The 26,115-nt window shown below is 38.2% G+C and overlaps 1 protein-coding gene and 1 pseudogene across 3 annotated transcripts in view; both read left to right on the forward strand.

The window, feature by feature from the left end:
* The window catches only part of KIZ (kizuna centrosomal protein), a 1,514,946-nt gene that overhangs the window by 1,133,463 nt on the left and 355,368 nt on the right, over nucleotides 1-26,115 (forward strand). The window lies entirely within an intron of this gene.
* On the forward strand, nucleotides 1,896-2,958 carry LOC122789721 (annotated as a pseudogene).

Raw genomic sequence — 26,115 nt, forward strand, 5'->3', positions numbered from 1 at the left:
ACAACATCAGGGAACTTTATGTGAGATGATGTAACAAAAGACATGGTAACAAAACTATAATCTCTCTGGCATTGCCATGCATGCTTAGACTGCATTTACTTCCCCAGTTATCTATGGATAACAGCGAATTGTGCATTTGTTTTGTGGAGCTCTACCAAACACAAGAAATCAATCAACACCTCAGTCGTCCACTGCATAGGCTGATTGTCTGTGACTGCAAGTTGTCTGTATCATGCAAACCAAGTGATGTTAAGTTGTCCAATCTCACCTTCATTCTTGCTGGATGGGTTCAGCTCTGACTCTGCCACTTTCTATAGCCCGAGAGCTCTTTACTGGCTCGAGGCTACCCCTAATCCCAGAATGCCCAGCGTCAGCTACCCAGATCTCATTTGAGATAGCTCACACTAGACATAATCATAGAAGATAATCCATTATTATTAAACCTGGATATACAGTAAATTGTCATGGTTTGCTTGGGAAGCAACCAAGAACAAAACAAGTTAGGCAGTGAAACCATTAAAAAACTCCTCTCAATCCTCGAGGAAGGGGGAAGGAGGGAGGGACTACAAATGCATACATACATGTATAAGCAAATAGTCAGCTAAATCCATCCCATCATGAAACAAATGGACCAACCATGATGTATTCCGTTAAAACAAACAGAAATGAAATACACATACATCAAAAATGGTGGATGATCCCATCCAAGAGTAAGCAACCACCCACACACCCACATCAAAGTTAAAATGGGAAACTTTTTAAATAAACAATTTATGGTTCACACAGTCTTCTGGTAGTAGTCTTTCTCTACAAAGATGACAATTTCAGAGTAACTCCATCAAAAAAATTAGCAATCTAGCCAATATCCATTTAACAAGGTTTGGGTCAACAGGTCTTTCTCTCCTTTTACAAGAGAAAAGATTGTAAGAAACTCTCCTCCAGCTTTTCACTCTGACTGTGTGTTCTGAGCTGAGCCAAAGCTCCTGCAGGAAGTGCAAAGCATGTTATACCTCCTACAGAGCCGTATCCCACCAATAATGGCTTCTGTGCCACTGTTTGTAAATTGAAATTACAATCCCTTAATTGTGAAGTATTGATAGAATGGGAATCTGTCAGACCTGAGGAATGAATATCTGTCTTCACCACCTTGTTAATGTGGATGGGGACATTTTCAGCTCTTCTGTCTCTCACTGAGATGAATGGAGACATTTTTACCTGCCTTCACACCTACTGTGGTATTGTCTTTGCCACAGAAGTTTTGTTTCACGTGAAGATTCAAGTGATTAATGAACTTCAACACTTAGCTAAGAATAACGAGACCACGTTTATAGTAAATCTCCTAAAAACTCAAATACTATGACTTTCCTTACTGTGTAGGGTAAAATTTCATGAGAATTGTAATAGTCATTATACAGTATTAGTCACAATGTAGGAAATTATATAATTCATAAAAATTGTGAACTGTGTGTGAAGACTGACATGACAGCTGACAACAAAAGTGTAAAACCCTGTACATGGGCAGTGGTGACACAGACTGAGTGACTACTTCAGAATACTTTGCAAATGATCATATTTTACTAGGATCCATGTGGATGACTGTATGGCCACTGTCCCTCACTAGCACATGAGAGGTAATGCAAAAATCATTCCTCTATAGTAACTGAGGCATTCTGAGCTAGATTGTGTGACTACTGTACCTGTGACCTAGTAGTTGAGTAAAATCATGCTTGCAAAATAATTGGTCACTACTACTCTGCATTCCAGTGTCACCTAAATTTGGAAGGTTTGTACCATGAAATAATTAGTCTGTCAGCAGCAATTAAGGTTTGGGAGGAATACAGACAAGGTCGTGATGATCAGCTGCGGTTTTCATTTTGCATTTAAGTTGTGCCAGCATCCATCATGTGGCATTCATTAGTTACAGTTTGTCTCCTCCTGGGTTTTGCCAACTTTCGAAGCTTGTCATCTTCCTCCACCTGGTCACAGGATATAATGAACCACATTAACAAATTAAATACTACATGGAAGGCTGGACAAAACTTTTACAATGTGGATCAGAGTTATTTGAAGTGTCTGTGTGGTACAATTCTGCATGGTCCAAAATTGCCTTTAAAGACTTCCTATTCTGGAAAAGTGAAGCTTCCTGATAACTTTGATTCATGAACTCAGTGGCCCAATTTTCCAACAGTCCGAGAGATCCGTGATCAAGGATCTTGTGGCTCATGTTGGGCATTTGGTGCTGTAGAGTCCTTGTCTGACCGTGTCTGCATCCACTCTGGGGGAAAGCAAAATGTGGAGGTATCTGCTGAAGACCTGCTTTCATGCTGCAGCTTTGAGTGTGGAATGGGATGCAATGGTGGCTATCCATCGGGAGCGTGGCAGTACTGGACTGAAAGTGGCTTGGTGTCTGGGGGCTGTATGGTTCTGGCATAGGTTGCAGGCCATATACTATTCCTCCCTGTGAACATCACAAGAATGGCTCCCGGCTACCATGTTCTGGAGAAGGAGGTGTCACACCACCCTGTGTGAAAAAGTGTGATGCTGGTTATACTCCTTCATATGAAAAGGATAAGATTTACGTGAATCTGCCTATAGTGTCCCTTCCTCTCCTGAAAGCATAATGGAAGAAATTTATAAGAATGGACCCATGGAGGGGGCCTTCACTGTGTATGAGGACTTCCTGCTGTATAAATCAGGTGTGTACCAGCATCACACTGGAGAAGCAGTCGGGGGTCATGCTATTAAGATCTTGGGCTGGGGCATAGAAAACAACACTTCTTACTGGCTGGCTGCTAACTCATGGAATACAAACTGGGGTGATAATGACTACTTCAAAATCCTCTGTGGGAAGGATCATTGTGGTATTGAGTCTGAGATTCAGGCTGGAATTCCAAAAAATGCAGCAGAGCTTGCTAACAGCATCCTCTTTTGAAAAGTACAAGAAGTGTTTTGCAGCAAGTCAGAGAGAAAATATTACTGAAAATCACTGCTTTTATTTTAAATTTAAGGACATACTTTTTAACTGTTATAATGAAAGCCATTTCCAAATCATGCTTGCCTAAGTGCAATTAGGTTTTACATTTTTAATTGTATTAGTTTTAACCTTGTGTTTACATGAGACTGCTTATAAGAATGATACCTTTTATAGCTGACCATAAATTGAGAACCATGTTTTTTTAATCAGTACATTGTAATTGGGAGACTTTTTTTGCTCTAATTTGCATGTAAACTGTATTGTAGTCCCAAAGGTGGGGGGGGGTCTGCAGTAACTGACTTTAATCCTGCTTATGAAAAGTGCCCATTGTCCTACTAGCAGTCTTGCCGATGTCAGAACTCTACAGATTCAGACATTCATAGGACATGGCATCATTTAGTTCAGGAAATGTTTAACGGGTGGCATGATGCCAGGGTAATCCTATGGGCTAGGCTTGTAAAGGCTGCAGGGCCATTAGCCTAGTACACACTTATGAACCTATGAACCTAAGCAGTGTCATCAAACTACTGCATAACATATTAACACCTAAAAAGTGGAAATTTTAAATGTCCGCAGTGTAGCTATTACAAAATGGTATGCAACTGAACGGGAAGATGCAGGTTCTGTATCCTGCCAGAGGACAGAGTGTCTGCTGGGATAACATCAGTCTCCACAACTCAGAAGCTGATGATAAATGGAAATGGTGAAGAAAATGGTTTAGTAGGACAATGTCTGGCTACGTGGTAGAATGACACTCATAGTTGGGTCACATATCCAAGTATGGCTTGTCTGCTTACAGGTATGATTCTCAGTCTGGGTGTGAGCGGTATCAAGTTCATATCCCAGACAAGCCCAGCATTTTACCCAGTCTTGATGGATCTGTTGCACGAGCAAAACAAACAGTACCAGAGACACTAGATCCAGGGATCTGAACTTCTCTTGTGAAATAAGTACTTTCTTCTTGTATTTGGCTACATTTATGCAATATTTATCTAGCATTTTTGTAAACTATTTGAGGTAAGATCTAAAAATAAAATTAACAATAAAATGTTAAAATACTTCTTGTAGAATTCTGGCCTTCTCACCTCACTTGATCTACCCACTCAGCCAGCTAGTCAGGCATGTGCTCTGAGGTAATTTTACCTGAGCCAACATTGCTGCCCAGAGTAGGTGATCACTGTCAGGGATTACAAGCACTCACACATCTCTTGTCAGATGTCAACCTTTTTCCATTCAGAGTCAGGTACCATTCTCTCTATTTTGCAAGGCAGAATTCAATTATCCATAATGGTACTGGGGGCAGGGGCATCAAACACTTCTTTGTTTAACCCTGATGAGAAGTACCTCATCTCCATTAGGAGGATGACTACAAAACATTTGAGGATGGCATGGATGGGCATAATCTGAGGTGGTGTGGACACTATTACCCACATCTGTAGCATCGACAGACATCTGTTTAGGAAGGTTAGTTTAACCTCTGTAACATATTTGCAAAAATAAATAACTAATTACATGAAATGATTACATGTAGCCCATAACATTTACTATTAGCAGGTGAACCCTTCATTTTTGCACATAATGGCATTAAATAGTGCATTGTAAGTGCTCTCCACACCTTATTACTCAACATAGAGTAGCGCACTCCAGTATCTGAGTTGTAATGTAATCAATTAATTCTTCACAGGAACAGAAATGAGCAGTTCCACTATACCAGTAATGTACAAAAAAGATATGTAAATATAAGAGGGAATGTATGATGAACAGTGACAGTCAGCCATGCACCACATAGCTTAGTCCACATATATCACTGCATCCATCCTTTATACTGTATTTTATAAGAAAGGAAACACTAACCTGAATATCAGGATCCATAGTTCTGGACTAGACATCACCTTTTAACATGTGCAGCCCTATAAATTGCACAAGCCAGCCTCATGAAGTCCCTTACTACTGCTTCTATCTGGCCATCATCAATCATAATTTGACCTACACTGGCAGCTGCAGTGACATTTTGATCACTTCACTACCATTTTGGTGCATGATCATGTTGTGCAGAAAGTAACATGTAGTAAACATCCTGTGTGCAATAGCTGGGTCATACTGAAGGTGACCTTCAGACTCATCCAGGCATCTGAAATAAGATTTTAACATCCCAAAAAGTCTTTTGAGACAATATCAGTGTGTGACAGTGCTGTATTAAAATTATTGTCCATAGCACCAATTGGATTTATCACACGAGTCATAAGCCATGGTTCCAGTGGATATCCTGCAGGGTCTATATTGAATAACTGAAAAGTGAATTCACTGAACGGTATTTACATAGAAAAATACCGTTCAACTAATTTGTTCTTTTGGGGGGACTGCACCCCTCACACCCCCCGTGTTAATTATATATACCAGTTCCAAGATCGCACAACAGTGAGGAAAGGGCAAATTTTCCAATCTTCACTGTACTGCAGTCTCACTATTAACACTTCGCTGAACGGTAATTTCGATGTAAATAACGTGTGAATTCACTTTTCTATTATTCAATATAGACCCATCTTGCATCACCTGAAAAACAGAAGGAAAAAAAAAGGGTGGGTGGACACAAAACAAAGGAAATGTTTAGTATTACACAATATATTTTACTAATAATAATTAACTGTGATAAAATGTACAATTTCAATTTACAATTTCAGCTTACCAACAAGATGGCTACCTACCATACAGGTAGAAGTAGGAGAGTGATGTTGCATATGAGAATCGTAGGCACTGTCATCATGTTAGGCTGACACAGTGGCGATAAACCCTCATGCGTCACACACTACTTTGCAGTTGATGGAATGGTAGCCCTTACTGTTCTGGTACTTGTCCCCCTCATGAAACTGATGGGGCCCTAATGGAAGTATGGCTTCAATCTATAATGCAAATCCCCCTCAGAGAAATGTATCCCCCATAAAAGACTCACATAGTTCAGTCTCAGCCTTGAGGTGAAGTTTATTTTATTTATTTATTTTATTTTAAATTTGTTAAGCAGGTTAGTCCAACGGGACACAAGGTGACTGTTTTCAGTGGAAGCCAAGGTCAAAAAGCTCCAAATACATAGTAAAAAAATGATTAAAAAAGTTATATAAACATAGCTATTTTGTACAAGGAGCATAGAACATATAAAAGGAGTAAAAATCAGAGTTTTACAATTGATGCAGCATACAGTGATTAGAATATTGAGAAACAATTAAACAAGATATTATACAACAAATATATAATTGCTTGAACATAAATTCCAAAAGAAGTTTCCATAGACAAACAGAGTAATAAACTAGAAATCATAACTATAAAGATAGCCTAAACTACTATAAAGTTCAGACTCAGCCTTGAGGTGACAACAGGAAATACATCTAGATCCTCGTGTGACAAGAGTATATTGAGCACCTGGTGAAGTATACATGCAGAAAAAGCCTAAGAAATACCCAGCATTTCTCCAGTCTGTCTGTGGAAGATCCCTGTGCAAGTACAATGAGGGCTATACATACTTTAGCATCCACGTGTATAAGGGCCATGCATCCCCTCAGTTCCCATCTGTGGGCCATAAGTGCTCACTAAGACCCTTGTAATATCCCTGCCTACTCTAAACCCAGTGGCGGCTGGTGACTTCAAATCAAAGGGGGGCTGCAGGAGACAGCTGAAAGGGTGGGGTCAACTAGAAAGGGGTGGAGTTATGCTCAAAACCACAAAAACTGTAACTTTAATTAAATACGCTGCCCTGGGTGTCAAACCATCATTATGAAAGTCCAATCAAGACAAAATGAAGTGTAGAAGAAAAAAAATATTTCAATGCATTGGCTGCATGATAGCTTACATAATATCTAGATGGAAACAAAAAGGGTGTGAGGCATGAAAAAATAAATTACTTTTTAAATACATTACTGGAATGGCAGTCAAAATCAAGTATAAGAAAAACAAGCAGCACTCAACTCAAACCACTTCTCCTTGCACTGCAGTTCTACTTATAATTTATATTCAGCTTTATTAAAGTACCAAGTAACATGCTGAAAGTAGCAATCTCTGTGATACCCCCACTTGTAAAAATGTTTCTTATCTAAAGAAGACCTGCTGCCTGACAACAACTGTCTTCTTGTTTCATGGGGAAAACATGATCAAAGTAAAAAATGAAAGGCAAACAAGAAACAAGCTCAAGATACATAAGATAGATACACATAAGATAGATTGGCATTCTGTTTAGTTTACAGCTAAAGCCTGCAAAGATGACTGCAAGTCTCCAACAAATGTAATGAGCTTTTTAAAATACTGTAATCATGTCCTTTATTACAAATACTGTCATATGTATTTCAATACCCAAGGCTTATACGTTATCTAGTTATGTAAGTATTTTCTGCATGGCAACAACAGAAAGGCTTTCAATGTTGGCAGTTCTTTAACAGTATGCTTATTAAAGCTTACTTGCATCTTACAATCTCAGACAAGCTTACCTGATGGTCATTAAAGCATTGCTACTTAAACACAGAGCAACAGGCACTTTCTGAATAATAAGCATAACTCAACAGTATAAAAATATGACAGAAACCAGAACATTCTGCAAAATCAAGGACAGATGGAAAGCCACTGTAGTACTTGTGTCTACCTTGGATAGGGGGATACTCTGCACATTTACACTGTATAACTGCTCCTTGCCTTGCTTGAACACATCCAGAGTCACTACATGGAGGAGTGGGTTGCAATAAGTATGTCACAATTTGAAATATCTCTGTCTGACTGTGATGGCCCTGACACATTTGTCATACCTCTCAACCTCAGAGCAAGACATCTGGACAAAGCCATACACAGAAGTGGGACAAAGGCCCAAAAATAGGGACAATTTTTAGATATTGCTCTTATAAACTTAGAAAGATAATAGAATAGTAGGTCTTGCATTAGTATGAATTTTCTGAAGGGTATAAAATCTGAAACTGAAATGTCTGTCATTATTTTCAGACTTCAGTCTTTAATGATTTGCCACTAATTTGCCAAAAAACACAATTTTATGAAAAATGGACCAAAAATGTGATGCAAAAATATAAAATTGCCACACAATACAGCTGGGAGCCTGTCAAAGAAGGGACACTTTTTAATATTAGTACTGCTAACTTAAGCAGCTGACAAAATAATCTGCATGCATTTCTGAAATAAAGATGCAGCACAAGAAATCTGGAAAAAGCCAAAATTTATTGGGGGGGGGGGAAAAGCCAAAAAAAAACGGCACACATTTTAAACATTGCTTGTATAATGTTGGAAAATTGCTAGAATAAAATGCTGTGTTACCACCATACATTTTATTGCCAAGTATTGAACCCAGGACCCTGTGCAAAACAGTCAGTACAATATACCACTATGTCAAATCATCTGCTTTGTGAAAGTGAGGAAGACTTAAACTTAAATGGCTACCATTTAGTGAATTTGGTTCTCACCATAGCTATCAACCTCTTAGCACAAACACCTAAACAAAGCCAATAATGGGGGAAAACAGCCCCCAAACATATTTAGCAAATTCAGTTCCATAGTTCTCAACCTCTAAGCAAAAATCACATAGACGAAGTATTGAACCCAAGACCCTGTGCAAAACAGTCAGTACAATATACCACTATGTCAAATCATCTGCTTTGTGAAAGTGAGGAAGACTTAAACTTAAATGGCTACCATTTAGTGAATTTGGTTCTCACCATAGCTGTCAACCTCTTAGCACAAACACCTAAACAAAGCCAACAATGCGGGAAAACAGCCCCCAAACATATTTAGCGAATTCAGTTCCATAGTTCTCAACCTCTAAGCAAAAATCACATAGATGAAGTATTGAACCCAGGACCCTGTGCAAAACAGTCAGTACAATATACCACTATGTCAAATCATCTGCTTTGTGAAAGTGAGGAAGACTTAAACTTAAATGGCTACCATTTAGTGAATTTGGTTCTCACCACAGCTGTCAACCTCTTAGCACAAACACCTAAACAAAGCCAATAATGGCGGAAAACAGCCCCCAAACATATTTAGCGAATTCAGTTCCATAGTTCTCAACCTCTAAGCAAAAATCACATAGACAAAGCCAGTAATGGGGAATACAGCCCCCAAACATATTCAGTGAATTCAGTTCTCACCATAGCTGTCAATCTGTGTATAAATAATAAATAAAATCATAACATAGCTTTTATACATTTATCTAAAACAGTCTGACATAGCAATGAGGTGATACAATAATAATTATAATAATACTAAAATATCTAATATATATTTTACAATGCATTGGATTAATAAGTAATGAAATAAATAGTAAATAACTCACCTGTTGATTCCAGAACAGCCTGATGAAAAAAGCAGCAGGGAAGCACTGAAGCAGCAATAATAAATCCACCAGGTCCACCACAGTTGTTGTTGCCTCGCGCTCTTCTTCTCTCTTCTTGTTGTGCCAAAAAATTTTAAAAAATGTTTTTTTTGTACTGTTTAAGCAGCAGGGAAAAAAAAGGTCACTACTAGATCCAACGCCGAAAACCAACTGACTGATTCTCGCTCTTTTCCCAGGACATAAAGCCCGGGAAGAGAGCGACAACCAATCAGCAGCATTTGCCCAGCAAGCATGTCATGACGTGCCTGCGGACGTCGCAGTCCGAGCCCCTTCCATGTCTATGCGGTTTGTGTCTCAACCGCATAGACTTCTGGGGGGTTCTGGGCATCACAATGATGCCTTAGAAGCTCCTCCGGGCTGCAATGTAAACATTGCAGCAAGACTTAAAAAAAAAAAAAAAAACGCTGTTGCGGAGTTGCGATAGAAGCGCGCAATGCGCATGCGCGTAATTTCGAGTCACGGACTCGAAATTTAAAGTTAAAGAACAGATTTAATTTTTTTTTTTTTTACATAAAAAAAAAAATAAACTAAGTACTCAGCTGTCTAGCTGAGGGGGCTGCAGTCCGGCAGCCCGATGCCACGAGCCGCCCCTGTCTAAACCTATCAAGGATTTCCTAGTTACTAAAATTATGGTGAAAAAGTCTCTACTCATATCTGTCTCCTTCTTGGCTGGTGAGCACTACTGCTAGCAGTAAGAAACAGCATCCTTGCCAATTGCAAAGTAAACAGAAAAGTTGAAATTCCGATTTTAATGACCTATTTGCAAAAGGTGTGGAAACGTGTCAAAATAGGACTATGAATCACAAACAGGCAGGAAGAGGGCTTATTAGCATAAGAAGTTTTGCATGATTTCTCATTGCCATCTCATTATTCCTTCATTTGAAAAAGTTTATTTGAGGCCATCAAGCATAAGCGTAAATGGCCTCTGTAATCACAAGAGAGCTGCACTTATTTGAGAATAATGCCAATTGCCTTAACATGTTTGCATAATGACTAGGAATACCACCCAAAGATTCAGTATGAGTATGACTTTGCCAGCTACCAAGCATTTTAAACTTGCATTCATTTAGACTGGGGACCGATGCTCTTTTATTCATGCTGGAGCAGTGATTGTATAATAGTCATACAACTGTAAGTATTACACTATTTCTTTGTATATACTGATGTTCATTTATTTGCATAGCAGATCACATTCATTATCTGTTTATTTATATACTAAATCAATTTAATCATTCATCAACTACTTTATGTTTAGTTTGAGTGTGAAACTTTTCTCATACAAGACTAGGGGTAATTTGAATAGACTCTTAATTAACTTTTTTTTTCTTCTGTATGCGTACTGCTGTTATTTATTTGTTTGTTTGCTGGAATGTTTGCTTGCTTTCTTGTTTATTTTATTTAGCATTTGTTCATTGGGTTAGTCCCACAAGGCCTACACCATACTTTCAGTAGATACTTTAGGTGGTGTTTATACTGTCTGTGGTAAATTTCTCCAGAGAACCAGGAAAATTCCCTTAATCTTTTCCATAGATTGTGCCAAAGAGTTGAAATTAAAGGGAAGAGAGTAAAGTACAAGGAGGGAGACTCCAGCAATGTTTATAGTATGGAAAGTCACACTCCTGAAGAGAATGAAATTGCAGGCAAAACTATGGTAATTATGCTAATAACAGATGGTGGATTGGAGGAGTTCATCATAATGAGGCTTACAGGAGAAAGACAACTAAATGATAATTCAGTCATTTCATGGATTGATATGACAGAATGTTGTGTTGTCCAGTCACAAGATGAAGAGGGTTTGAGTGCATAACTAAGTAAATCTTACCTACTCTTCCAGATAACTGCATTTTTATTTCCTTTTATACATTCTGGGAGTAATAATTTTCAATCTAGTAAAGCATTTTGGCTTTCTGTGTAAAATTACTGAGGTCAGGCACAGGCTTTTCATGTCCACATTTGTAATATTCATTTATAGTGGTTCTGTGATATCACAGCTTATGCTATAGAAGCAGAACTGATACATAAGTCAGTCCTGTTTCACACATTATTGTGAAGGATATCAGGATTTTATTTAATCATTGAAGCTCTAAAAGATGCCTGGGGGATAGGCTATCCACCTCAAAGAATTAAGACTACAGTAAACTCTCAGTTAACCGGCACTCAAGCAACCAGAAAAAAAAAATTGAAGAAATACAGTACAATTTTCATGTGTTGCACTTTGTTTCCCTCTGCAGAAACATACCTTACGTTTTTAGAGTTTTAAAAAAGAAGATAGGAGTAAATTCCCTCTCTCCCCAACCTAAGAACATGTCAGACCAAACAAATTGTATCGGGTACAGTATTAGTCAGGTCTATTTTTAATAGTAAGTCTCAAACAACCAGAAACTACAGTGTCCGGCATCTACCAATCCCTATGGATGCCGGTTAACTGAGAGTTTACTGTATCAGTAAAATTTACTGGCAACAAGGAGTGAGGAAAAGACTGAAAGGATTTTTTTTCCTAGCACTGACTAGCATCATTCAAGTGATTCAGAGATGGCCAACCGCATCCCAAAGACCCATAGGGACCACCACAAGCCATTCATGTAGATACCCATAGTTTTGACTTTAATTATTAATAGTAAAACGGGAGAATAAGATGTGGAGGGAAGGGATTATACATGTGTGTTTCCTGCTTCTAGTAGTAGTAGTTTGGGGTCGATCTATGATTGATCCTTATTCTAGCCCAGTTTTCTCAGAGAGTTCCTGACAAATAACCTTTTTCTTTCTTTCTTTCTTCCATAGTTAACTTTGGACATTATGTTTGCTAAATTTGTAGCAAATGCTAAACTGTCATCCCATCACTGCTCATAGGTTCATAGGTAAGTACTAGGCTATCTGCCCGAGGGCATCTGTAAGCCTAGCCAGAATGTGTTGGCTTTTGCCGCCCCCTTAGATTGGTTCTCTGTGCCTCTGTGCAGCAGAGCCATTAGTTCCCTGTGCCTCTGTCCAGCAGAGCCACTGCAGTGATCTCAGGGGTAAATTTTCTGTTTCCCATCCACTCATCAAGGTTTCTCTTGAAGACTGTTAGTAAGGGGCTCTGCCTAATGTAGATTGGAATCCTGTTCCAAAGCATGGGGAGTCTCTGGGACAGGAATCTATCCCTCCAGCAAGTCCTATTTATCGTTGTGGTAAGGTTTAGATCCCTAGAGCATGTGGCTCTCAGGGATTTGTTTTTTTTTTTTTTTTTTTTTTAGGTGGAGCATGTCCATCAATTCTGGTTTGGACATGGCCTTGTATGTCAGGCAGAGATCACCTCTGAGTAAGCGGTATGTAACTGAGTACAACTGGAGTTTCTTCAGTCGGGCTGCATAGGGCATCTGTTTGAGGCCAGTAATCCTCTTGGTGAGGTACTTCTGTGGTCTTTCAGCTGTTACAAGTGTCTTGTAAGGTACATCCCAAATGGGGCATTGTACTTTATGATGGGTCTGATGAGTGATGAGTAGATGGGCACAATAACCTCTTTTGTTCTAGATGTGAACCCTTTTGTGATTAGATGGGCCACATAGAAGGATTTTCTAACCACCTTGGCAATATGATTATCAAAGGAGAGATTACTATCTACTTGGGTCCCCAGATCCCTTATTACATTTTCTGTATTTAGGGCACTACCGTGTATGTGGTAGTTTGCGAGTACTTTGTTTTTTCCAAAGGGGATGACTATGCACTTTTTGGCATTTAGCTTGAGGCCATGATTTTGACACCAGGTATCCATCTTAGTGAGACCCTTCTGGAGGATGTCTGTATCAGCTGGAGTGTCAATTATGGCTCCCAGTTTGCAGCCATCTGTGAACTTGGTCAGCCATAGTCCTCCTGTGCTTGCCTGTACCTCTGAGAAGTATATACTGAACAGGAGGGGTCCCAGGATTGAGCCCTGGGGGACACCACTTGAAACCATGTGGGTTCTATCAGTGAGCTAATTGGCAACCCATCTCGTGACGTAGGGGTTTATGTTCAGGCTGGTGAGCTTGTCTATAATACCAGAATGGGGAATGGTGTTGAAAGCCTTTGCGAGGTCTAGGTAGGCTGTGTGGACCTCCTTTCCCTCATCTAAAACCTTGGTAACTGCCTCAAAGAAGTCCACCAGGTTTAGGAGGCATGATCTGCCCTTAACAAAACCAAACTGGGTAGGGTCCAATGTTTGGAGGTTCCCAATGTCTCTTTTAATGAGTTCCATGATGATGCGCTCCATAGCCTTGCAGACCAGGCTAGTCAGGCTTATAGTGTGATAGTTCCCGGGGTCTGTTGTGGCTCCACCTTTGTGAAGCGGGATAACTGTTGCTGTGTGCCACTCTATGGGTATGTAGCCTGTAGAGAGGCTGTGTTTGAGCAGTGTGTTTAGGTGAGGGGTTAGTTCATTTTGAAGTTCGTGTAAGACACAGCCTGGGACACCATCCGGTCCCATTGAAGCTGTGTTTTTGGCTTTGGATAGGGCTGTTTTAACCTGTGTGTCAGTGATTGCTGGGGCTCTACATTCTTCTGGTATGGTTATGGGCCCTTTAGGGGATGAGAGGGGGTGAAGTTTACACTAAACCTGTCTGCCAGAATGTTGGCAATATCAGTCATTTCAGTGTATTTTGTGCCATTCTGCACTAACTCAGAGTAGATGTGAGAGTTTCCACTTAGGTCATGACATAGCTAAAGAACGCTTTGTGGTTATCTTTGGAGTCCTTGGTAATTTTTCTTTCGAAGCTAGCCTTGGATGATTTTATGAGGGATTGTAGTTTCTTGCTGATACTGATCAGGGATGTCTTTCCTTCTTGGGATTTTACTCTTTTCTGTACTAGTTTCCTCCTTCTATTGTATAGTTTGTTTATGGCAGGGGTCCACCAGACTGGTTTCCTTTTCTTGGAGGAGTGAGTCTTGGTTTTGCTTGAGACAGCACAATCCATGCAGTCTTGCAGGTGCTCATAGAGTGCCTTTGTAAAGGATTCAGCAGCTTGGACAGCATTGTCCTTTAGCATGGGGGCTGTGAACATTTCCACCTCAGTCTTAAGTAAAGTTTGCTTTTGAAATGTTTTTCACGGTGGTTTCCTTGATTTGGGGTGGGGGCGGAATGTGGATATCCAGAGTGATTAGTCTATGGTCTGATCTAACCAGCGAGGGGTTACCAATCCCTCTGAGCAAATGTTTTCCTCACTGCAAAGAGGGAGTCATTGATTTTATCTGGTCAGGTAGACCAGATCATTATGTGCCTATCTTGATAAAACCTTTATCCAACACCCCCAAGACAAGAATTCTATTTGACCATACATTCTCTACTGTCTTACTTTATCCCTTGGATTCTGGTGATACAAGCTCCATCATTAAGAACAATTGGTCCAAGGTTTCTGGTATTTTTCTTGGTCTTAAGTAATTTGGCACCACACTATCTTTCATATACAAGGCATTAAACAATATTAGTATCTCCTTTAAGCACAGGATGATCACTCCATCTACTTGTGACCATATGAGCAAGTGTAGTACATGCAGACTGGCCATGTGTGGTTATTTTAAACCATCACAGGGTTGTTCCTTGCAAAGCAAATGTTTTCCTCACTGCAAAGAGGGAGTAATATACCTGCAAAACCATTGCAGTGGTCTATGTATCCATTTGTTCTACATGCCCTGGTTTTTATATTGAAAAAATGAGAGAACATTAAATAAAAGAATCTACAAAAATGTACATTTCATTAAAAATGGTGATAAAAATCATGCTTTATTTAAACATTCTCCATCTTGTAAATATTTTTAAAAAGTTTATTTTTGTATTGGAAAGGTCTTCCAAGATGGGAGGATTGGCAAACTACCTTACCTTGTAGAGAATTGTAATGTCAAATTCTTTTAAACTGCTTTACCTGGCTTGAATGAATATGCTCATCCCTACATCAATTAAACTGGCTTGAACTTCCACACCATCTCAGTTATCTACAACTAATTACTGCACATAAACTCATGTATAATCCTTCAGCCTGCCCTTCCCTTTCTTCCCTGTTGACCCTGTATCACCCGAACAGATCTCTTAGATCTGAAAGCAAAATGCTGCTGAAAGTAGATAAGCCAAATCACTCAGCTGGTCAGATGCTGTACTCTTTCACTGTCTCAAAATTATGGAACTCTCTCCCACCTTCTATCAGAACCAACAGCAATCCCGCTGTCTTTAAGATTTCCCTCAGGCAACACCTCTCATCTCCTCTCCTCTCTCTGGCATTGCACCTGTGTTGCTACAACACTCTCTAAAATGTGACTCCTTTCACTATCAAACCTACTTTATTCCATTTTATACCTGTTCTCTCTTCCATCTCTCACTTACCATAGCTGACTTCATATACCATCTCTGTCTTCATAAAATTCACTGTTCATGCCTACAAACCCCATTATTCAGAATCACACATTGACACTCTATTAGTACACTCTTATTTTATGTATTGCTGAATAGTCCTGTGCAAATATGTTTTATGTATAAAAATATCTGGGCATGGTACTTATACTACTCCTAGCATTATGATTGAATACACTCTGTGCTGTGTGTTACTCATGTACATAATGTTAGTTCATGTAACCTAATTCATGATGTAATATGCCTTGTAGAACTGCACGTCATGCATTGTGATTGTAATATATATATATATATATATATATATATATATATATATATATATCCCACTACACAAAGGGGGTAAATCTAATGACTATTCTAACTTTCGCCCCATAGCATTTCTATCACCTATAGCTAAAATCATGGAAAAATGTATCCATAAGCAACTCCTTAACTACCTTCTGCAAAACAACCTACTTGCTAACTGCTAACACGGATTCAGACCCTCCCACAGTACTACCACAGCACTTCTCTCCTTTACCAACTCCATTAACTATAACCGCAACAATAATAACCTTTCATCTTCAGTCTTTATTGACTTATCTAAAGCCTTCGACATGGTTAACCACAAACGTCTGCTACATATACTTAAATCTCTCTCACTTGATCCTCTTTCACTAACCTGGTTCACATCTTACCTTGAAAATCATCAGCAAGCAGTTCTTTGGAAAAATTCATTATCTAATCTCCTTCCTATCTCTTTAGGTGTACCTCATGGTTCTATCCTAGGCCGCCTTTTATTTTCTATCTTTATTTTCGACCTCCAATTAGCTATCCCAAATACTACCTGCATACAAAACGCAGACGATTCTACTATAATCTGCTCTGCTAAATCTCAAACTGAACTCCAAGTACTCACACAACAAGCCTTTGCCACTGTCGAGCAATGGTTCTCTGACCGCTGCCTACTCCTTAACCCCAAGAAAACCAAATTGCTCTTGTTCTCACCTTCCCGTAAATCAACCCCACTAGACTTCACTCTTACTTCCAGTGATAATACTCTTATTTCTCCAGATTCCACTACAAAACTTCTAGGAATTACTATTGACAACAATCTTAGCTTTGACTCTCACATCAATGCGGCAATAAAACTAGTGAATAAAAAAATTGGATCTCTTTATAGAATCAAACCCTTCCTTACACCTGAAACAAGAACTACACTAGCCAGATCTCACCTTATCTCTAATCTTTTATATATTTGCCCCATATACACAAATCTTTCAAGAAACAACCTTAAGAAACTCTCAACATCCTACCACAACATTGCTAGATTTGCTACAGGTTCCCCATTTAGAACTCACCACTGCCTTGAACCTAAAACAACTAGGCTGGCTAGAACTTCCTAACCAACTTCTACTTCAACAATTCTTAATAACTCATAAGATCCTACATCATCCAACTAAAACACCTATACTCTCCAACCTCATCTCACCATATAATAATTTGAAACAACTATGTTCTTCCAATAAATTACTTATAAAAATTACCAAACTCTATAACTCTTCAGGTGACTCTCTCTTTTCCAACTCTGTTGGAAAGAAGTGGAACAAACTTCCCTCTGATATCCTAGCACTGTCTTCTCTCCCACTTTTTAAAAGGCAACTGAAACTTCACCTAAAGAAATACTGTCTTTGCTCCTGCAATAAACTTGACTAACTCTGTGTCCTCCTCTCTATCTGCTTATGTTTCTTATAACTATGATATGATTGCCCTATTGTAGGATCCACTGAGAAATAGCTTATCTGTTACATACTAAAAAAAAAATATATATATATATATATATATTATGTTATTCTGCACATCTCTCTACGCTTACTTTTAGTTAATGCTCTGATTATACTGTTCTCCTTTTGCTCTGTTTTATAATGTTTTATTTCCTATACTAACTACCTCTCCACTTAATATTGTATTTTATACCTCTGTTTACTGGAGCTTTTCTCCCCGGGCCTCTACTGAAAATGGACATATATCCAGCTAGACTAGCCCGGTCAACAAATGTAAATTAAATAAATTTAAAAAAAAATATATATATATATATATATATATATATATATATATATATATATATATATATATATATATACTGTCCATTGTCCCAAGCTTTGTGACTGTATGAACTCTTCTGTTTATTTCTTGTAAATGCTGTTAAATCTCTGCGAAGCTTTTCTCCCTTGGCCTCCACTGCAAATGGGCTCACCTAGGCCCAATGGACTTTCCCGGTTAACAAATGCAATAAATAAATAATTAAATATAAATAAAATGAATGTTTAAGAATGCTGGGCTGGAATAGGGCCTGATTCTAGATGGACCCATTTTTGCATGCTAAAGTCCTGGTTGTATCTTCATTATGGATGTTAAATTTAATGGATGGGGATCTAAGTTTGCTTTACTGATCAATCAAGACAAGAAGGCTATTTTAAATGTATGGCCTTTGGAACTCAGCTAGGTTAAATCTCTGCTATGGACCTAACCATATTATTTTATTTTTTTATTTTATTATTTGGGGGGATGATTTTTATGTAACATTGTTAGAGTCTGATTAGAGGCAGAGGTCATAGGCAGATGGACCTTATTCTGTTAGTTGGTGGTGCAGTGGTTAACATTGTCGCCTCACAGCAAAAGGTTCTCTAGTTCGATTCTCGGCTGGGGTGCCTTTTGTGTGGAGTCTGCTTGTCCTCTCTGTATTCGCATGGGTTCCCTCTGGATACTCTGGCTTCCTCCCACATTCCAAAAACGTGTTTGGAACATTTCTCCCAGCCCTCTGCTAAAAATAGGCTTTGTCCTATTCAGACTTTCCTGGTCACCAGATGTTAAAGAAATAAATGGGGTTGGGAGGGTGGCCTAATGGTTAAGGTGTTTGCCTTACAAACACAAGGTGCAGGGTTTGAGTCTCACAAGGGATAATTGGCTAAGCTTAAATGGCTTGCAAGGGCAGTTAGCTTAGTACTAATCTATGAACCTATTAACCTAAATTTTAGCGATGTCTGCATGAACAGATTTTCCATGGCTACAAAAGGGGCTACTAATTAATATTTCCAAGTGGAGGAAGAAAATATTACAAGGGAGAGACTGGAGAAGAGGTAGCTTAAGGGACTTTTGAAGGGGGAGAAGTAGTTGCATAAAAACATGATTCACTAGTGGCCCATACTATGTGGCAGAGAATATGTAAAGTGGTCTGTTAAATATTTGTATTCAAATTAGGTTAAGTGAGGTGCTCTTATTTATGGCTAGGTATTGGGATCAGGAAATTATATATTTTTAGGGCAAAAGCTAGTGCTGATGGCTCTGTGAGACTCTGGAAGGTGGAAATTGATACACTTGAATGAGTTGTCTATGATCCCTTAGGGTCTATCGTCACAAGAGAATTCTGACCAAGGATTGAATTGGGACTGTGGCAGGACAGAAGCTTTAACATGTGATACCTATAAGAATGCTAGCTTAAATAACTATATTAAAAGAGCAAAATTCTTAACAGACACAGCAGACTGTACCTAGATGGACATTTCTTTCAAGAAACTACATTTAGTCATACAGACAAAGACAAACTGTGATGATGGGGCTATGATGTCCTTGGGCAAAAGGGGGACAACTATTTTGTGTAAGAAGCAGCTCAATTGGAATGTAGTTGTAACAGCAACAACTGAGATGGGAAGATGGGTACTAGCGAATTGTACATTGGAAGTGAAGTGAATTATGTTTAGTAATTTTAAGGTCTTTGTGAGGATGTCAGTGGTGTGTTAGTTTTTTTTCTTTTTTTTTTTTTTTGCAGCTCTGTAGTTTAGTATATGCAGTGGAAATATGTTGTTGTTAGCGGTGGAAATTGTTATGTCATAATAGAAGGAAATTTAGTTAGACTGCATGGTACAAAGGAGACCTATTCAAGATGTCAGTCACAACTTAAAAAATTGCTAAACCAGTAAGATGGACTACCTTTTGAGATATTAAAATTTCAATTTCAAATTAAAAGTGATAAACCTGTAGCATAGAGTATCATTTTGCAGATGATATGTCAAGTCTTAGCTTAAAAGTGCTAAAAGTATGACAGACTACTTTTGCAGATACTAAAACTATGAAATGATCAGTATTCAGATGGATGGAAAAAGGCAGATTTGGCTTTGTTAATTTTATAAAAGTTAGGGCGAAGCACAGCTCACAGATAATTTGTCCAAAAAGTCCAACGATCATCAAAACTGGAACATGTAAAGCATAATTCAATCACATGAGGCAGTAGACAAATCCATAGAGGGTAAAAACATGGTTTTATTCCAGCAGTAAAACACAGAGTTAGCGCTTTCACCTTTCGGCTTCATCAAACTCAATAAAACACTATAAATTACATCTTAAATATCCCTTAAGGCGGGAAACACTAATAGAATAAAGCTATTAACACATTAAACAAATAATTAGTATCCTGTTAAAATAACATAACAAAAATAGCTGAGAATGACCAACGACATTTAGCAAAATGCAGCTGAACCATAGAATAAATACAATAAATAATATGCAAAGCATATGGTAAACACCAAAGAATACACATTATGATACAACTACTAGGAAAAAACTAGTATGGTGCATATGCTAACAAGATATACACATAAAAACACACAAAATATATAAAAAATATATATGTATAAAAACCAATAAGTAATGCACCAAGACTAGCTATGATATTGAGGCCAGGGGCATATCTACAAAGATACCTGAAAGTGAGCTAAAATATTCAAAGACATGTGTAACCATTACATGATGCCTCAATTATATACTTTTAGTCTCCTCATTCTCAAAAAAGGCTTCAAAGACAATTTAGAGTTCAGACCAGGACAAACATCAGATCTAAACCTCATAATCCACACATTCTCTCTACTCTCAGTTATAGTTCTGATATCCCCTCCTCGACTAGTAACATTAATAATTTCTATAATCCTAAAATTAAAAACGTGGGTGTCATCTGTATCCAACACGTGTTTGGCTAATGCATTGGTCTTATTTTTTACTCTAATATTGTATAGGTGTTCACGCATCCTGTCCCTCAAACACCTGTTCGTCTTGCCTATATAAAAAGACGAGCAGGCATTACAGGAAGCTAGATACACTAAATCCCTAGACATACAATCACCTCTGACCTTAAATTGATAGGAAACTAAAGTAACAGGATGTATATTATTTATTGTATTTATTCTATGGTTCAGCTGCATTTTGCTAAATGTCGTTGGTCATTCTCAGCTATTTTTGTTATGTTATTTTAACAGGATACTAATTATTTGTTTAATGTGTTAATAGCTTTATTCTATTAGTGTTTCCCGCCTTAAGGGATATATAAGATGTTGTAATTTATGGTGTTTTACTGAGTCTGACGAAGCCGAAAGGTGAAAGCGCTAACTCTGTGTTTTACTGCTGGAATAAAACCATGTTTTTACCCTCTATGGATTTGTCTACTGCCTCATGTGATTGAATTATGCTTTACATGTTCCAGTTTTGATGATCGTTGGACTTTTTGGACAAATTATCTGTGAGCTGTGCTTCGCCCTAACTTTTATTATTTTGTGCTACTTATTTGTTGCTGCTTGGATAGGGCGTTTACCCTGCTGCATACTTTTATTTGTTGATTTATTTGGTTGCTGTTCGTATCGAAGCAGGGGCATGGCAGATACAGTATCTGAACAAGTTGAATTACCATATACTTTGAAACGCAATATTACCAACAATCCATTAACTGATAGTCCGGTTAATTCGACCGGCGTTGTGACCTCAGCGACAGATAGATTTTCTGAGTGCTTACGTGAACGTGTTAACCCTTTAGCACTCTATCAAGAACCGAGTGAGTCGCTGGATGATGACATTGGTTCTGTTGATCGAGAAGAATTACGTGTGACTTTGGAATACATGGAACAAGATTTTTTCAAATTGAAAAGGATGCAGATGCAAAGACTACATTTTGATGTATGCCTACAACGGAAGATTATTCCCAGAGGTTTAAGGATACTGAAGATGCCGACGACTGGGACTAGTCATCCAGAGTTATTATTTCGATGGCAACAACTTAATATCGAGCTAAGCCTAAGCTATATGCGACTATTAAATGAGTATTTTGGGCCTATTGAAGATGAGCTCAGATCAAACATTAGTAAGAAACAAGAACGGTTGTCTAAACACTTTCCGAGTAGTCTCATAGACACTCATGTCAATAATTTTCTGGACAATGTTAGCCAATATGAAAGAAGGCTGCTTGATCAGAAAAAACACAAATTACATAGAGACATTTTGGACTTCCGACAGGGCCATATCTTCACTTGGCCGCGAAACGACAGAGAGACTTTTAATAATAATGGCTTTACTAATAACTTTGGTAATACTACGAGGACTTCTAAACGCCATTTCGACACTGAGCGAGTTTTGACTACTGATAGTAGATTAGCTACTCCTGGACTTGTTGGCAGGCAGGATGCCAATGTAAATGCTAATCGGAACATAGATGGTGATGCTAATACTAATACGAATTGTTGTTCTGTTACATCTGTATGTGCATCTACTTGCAATATGAATGGTTGTTCTGTTGCTCCTGTATGTACATCCAATTCTGTTATTGACACCAACTCCACTGTGATGAATGTTGCTCCTATCATTGATACTACTGCTACCAACATTCCTCCTGTGTTGGAACCTGTTATCAGGAGCAAAACGACCAGACCACTTGCTGTTTCTGGTGGTGCCACTTCTAGCTGCAGTGTTTCTTCTCCCATTTTTGATAAGTTACATCCTTTTCCCATCAGATACGAACAGAGGGAAGGGAGAGGGAGATCAGAGAGTACAGGGAGACAGAAAAGAAAACTGTCAGTAGACAGGAACAGGAATATCAAGAAAATGTGGGAGGAGATAGGGAAAACTTAGTTTTCAATATCTCCTCTAGAAGTTTGACTACTGGTGAAATATCTCTCCTATCAAAGGGTTTGTCTTTTATTCCGACTACATATAGTACGTTTGAGGACTCTTTACGTGATTTTAAGCTATATGTTCGTAATTTATCTTTGAAATTGAATTTTCACAGTAATATTAGGGCTACCCCCTTAGGTAGTGGCTTTAGGAGACCTAGTGTTTATACTCCCCCCCACACATCCACTATTGGAAGCTTTTAGTAAAATGGTAGAAGATGATTTATACAAGACAAGAGATGTTAGATATAGAAAGAAAGATAACTTGACATATATAGAGAGGAGAGCACTACAAGCATTGAGAAACGACCCCGAGATTTTGATAAGACCTGCTGATAAAGGTGGGGGAATTGTTGTCATGAATACTTGTGACTACTCTACTAGTATGAAGAATATGTTGAGTGACTGTAAGTTCTATAAATCTATTTCTTTACATGCTATACCTAGCTATACACTCAAGATACATTCCATATTGGAAGACCTATTAGAGAGAGAAGTGATTGATATGTCCCTATTTTCTTTTCTCAAGGTTATTCATCCGCTTGTTCCATTAATACATGGATTACCGAAAATTCATAAGAACCCGCTTCATCCACCACTTAGACCCATTGTGGCAGGTGGTGGGTGGTTAACTGAACCCTTTTCCCTGTATATTGAGAAACATCTGAGACCGTTTGAAGATTCAAACGAATATATTTTAAGGGACACCAAACAATTTTTGATAGACTTGTATGACCATATGAAAGGAGTATCAAGCGATTGTGACTTGTTGTTTGTGACCATGGATGTTAAATCCTTATTCACCATTATTCCCAATAATGAGGGTATGGTAATGATTCGCCATTACTTGGAGAGACATTCTAGCTTGAGTAATGACAAGATTGAACTAATAATTATTTTTTTGGGCATTGTCCTGAATGCTAACATCTTTTGTTTTGAGGGACAGTTTTTTCTTCAATTGGATGGCGTAGCTATGGGCACTTCTTGTGCCAATAGCTATGTTAACCTTTTTATGGCCGAATGGGAATCTAGATACATGCTTCGTCATACATTCTTTATGAAATACGTCTCTTTCTATAGACGTTTCGTTGATGATCTCTTCCTGCTTTGGAGAGGTTCACAGGAGGAGTTTATAGCTTTTGCATCATATTTGAATAATTGTACTGATTATCTTAAGCTGAGTTACGAAATGTCTTATACCAGAATACCTTTCCTGGATGTTTACGTTGAGAGACTTACCAATGGGTTTATTAACACTGGGGTCTACAGGAAACCCTGTCATAGAAATTCTATTTTACATCGCCATAGTATGCATCCTGGATTTGTGTACAATAATATAGTTAAAGGGCAGAGTATGAGGATTTCTAGGTATAATCCTACTGAGGTTGGTTTCCTTGATGATTTATCGGATTTAGATCATAGACTTACCTTGAGGGGATATAATACTACTGACATCTTGAGTGGCATGGATGGACTCATTGAGTTGAGGTCTGGAGTAGCCGCTCCATATTTTTCAGACAGCCATTTGGTGAGTACTCTGTCTGATCTTCCCACTGATGTTGCTCATAAACCAGATAGTCACCCTGTGTTTTTGATGTTCTATACTAAAGACATTGGTGTTATCAAAGATATAGTGGGAACACACTCGGACATTCTCATGGTTGATCCACATATCAAAGAAGTTATTGGTGATGTTCCACAGTTTAGATATAAGAATAAGAGAAACATCAAGAGATTACTCTGTGATAAATATACCATCACCAGTGATTCAATAGTGACTCTATTTGGAACCAGGAAGTGTGGGAAATGTAATTTTTGTAATTTTATTAATTCTGATGATATTTTTATACATCCTGTTACTTTAGTTTCCTATCAATTTAAGGTCAGAGGTGATTGTATGTCTAGGGATTTAGTGTATCTAGCTTCCTGTAACGCCTGCTCGTCTTTTTATATAGGCAAGACGAACAGGTGTTTGAGGGACAGGATGCGTGAACACCTATACAATATTAGAGTAAAAAATAAGACCAATGCATTAGCCAAACACGTGTTGGATACAGATGACACCCACATTTTTAATTTTAGGATTATAGAAATTATTAATGTTACTAGTCGAGGAGGGGATATCAGAGCTATAACTGAGAGTAGAGAGAATGTGTGGATTATTTATGTGTCACCCATTATGAGGTTTAGATCTGATGTTTGTCCTGGTCTGAACTCTAAATTGTCTTTGAAGCCTTTTTTGAGAATGAAGAGACTAAAAGTATATAATTGAGGCATCATGTAATGGTTGCACATGTCTTTGAATATTTTAGCTCACTTTCAGGTATCTTTGTAGATATGCCCCTGGCCTCAATATCATAGCTAGTCTTGGTGCATTACTTATTGGTTTTTATACATATATATCTTTTATATATTTTTATATATTGTGTGTGTTTTTATGTGTATATCTTGTTAGCATATGCACCATACTAGTTTTTTCCTAGTAGTTGTATCATAATGTGTATTCTTTGGTGTTTACCATATGCTTTGCATATTATTTATTGTATTTCTTCTATGGTTCAGCTGCATTTTGCTAAATGTCGTTGGTCATTCTCAGTTATTTTTGTTATGTTATTTTAACAGGATACTAATTATTTGTTTAATGTGTTAATAGCTTTATTCTATTAGTGTTTCCCGCCTTAAGGGATATTTAAGATGTTGTAATTTATGGTGTTTTATTGAGTCTGATGAAGTCGAAAGGTGAAAGCGCTAACTCTGTGTTTTACTGCTGGAATAAAACCGTGTTTTTACCCTCTATGGATTTGTCTACTGCCTCATGTGATTGAATTATGCTTTACATGTTCCAGTTTTGATGATCGTTGGACTTTTTGGACAAATTATCTGTGAGCTGTGCTTTGCCCTAACTTTTATTATTTTGTGCTACTTATTTGTTGCTGCTTGGATAGGGCGTTTACCCTGCTGCATACTTTTATTTGTTGATTTGTTAATTTTATAATTAATTGAAGGGATGGACTTCTCTTAGGGGGAAGTGCAACTCTTTTGATTAGAAGAATTCTGATACAGTAGCTTCATTGCAGAAAAATTGGGGTTGTTATAGAACAAACTGATCCTCCACAGGAAGACAAGTCAGGTGTCTAGTAGGATAATTGGAAAGTATGGTAAACAAGAACAGTCACGAGTAAAGACAAGTAGGCAGAAAACTGGAAGAAGTCAGAGAATTAAAGGAGATATAATTGATGCAGAATAAACTTTGTAGAGGAGGAGATATGAAACATGGACAGTCTGTATGGCCTAACTACATACAGGACTGGAGGAAATGGAGTTTGAATATTAAGGCATGAGTGAGCTGTATGGAGACCTATACCTGCACTTCTATCTTTCATACTTGGAGCTCAGAGGGAGGAATGGGGAATCCCAGCCATGAAAGATGAGGATTGTGTTA

Source organism: Protopterus annectens, chromosome 1.part2, assembly GCF_019279795.1.
Source record: "Protopterus annectens isolate FY-2018-M chromosome 1.part2, PAN1.0, whole genome shotgun sequence".
NCBI classification, from domain to species: Eukaryota; Metazoa; Chordata; order Ceratodontiformes; family Protopteridae; genus Protopterus; species Protopterus annectens.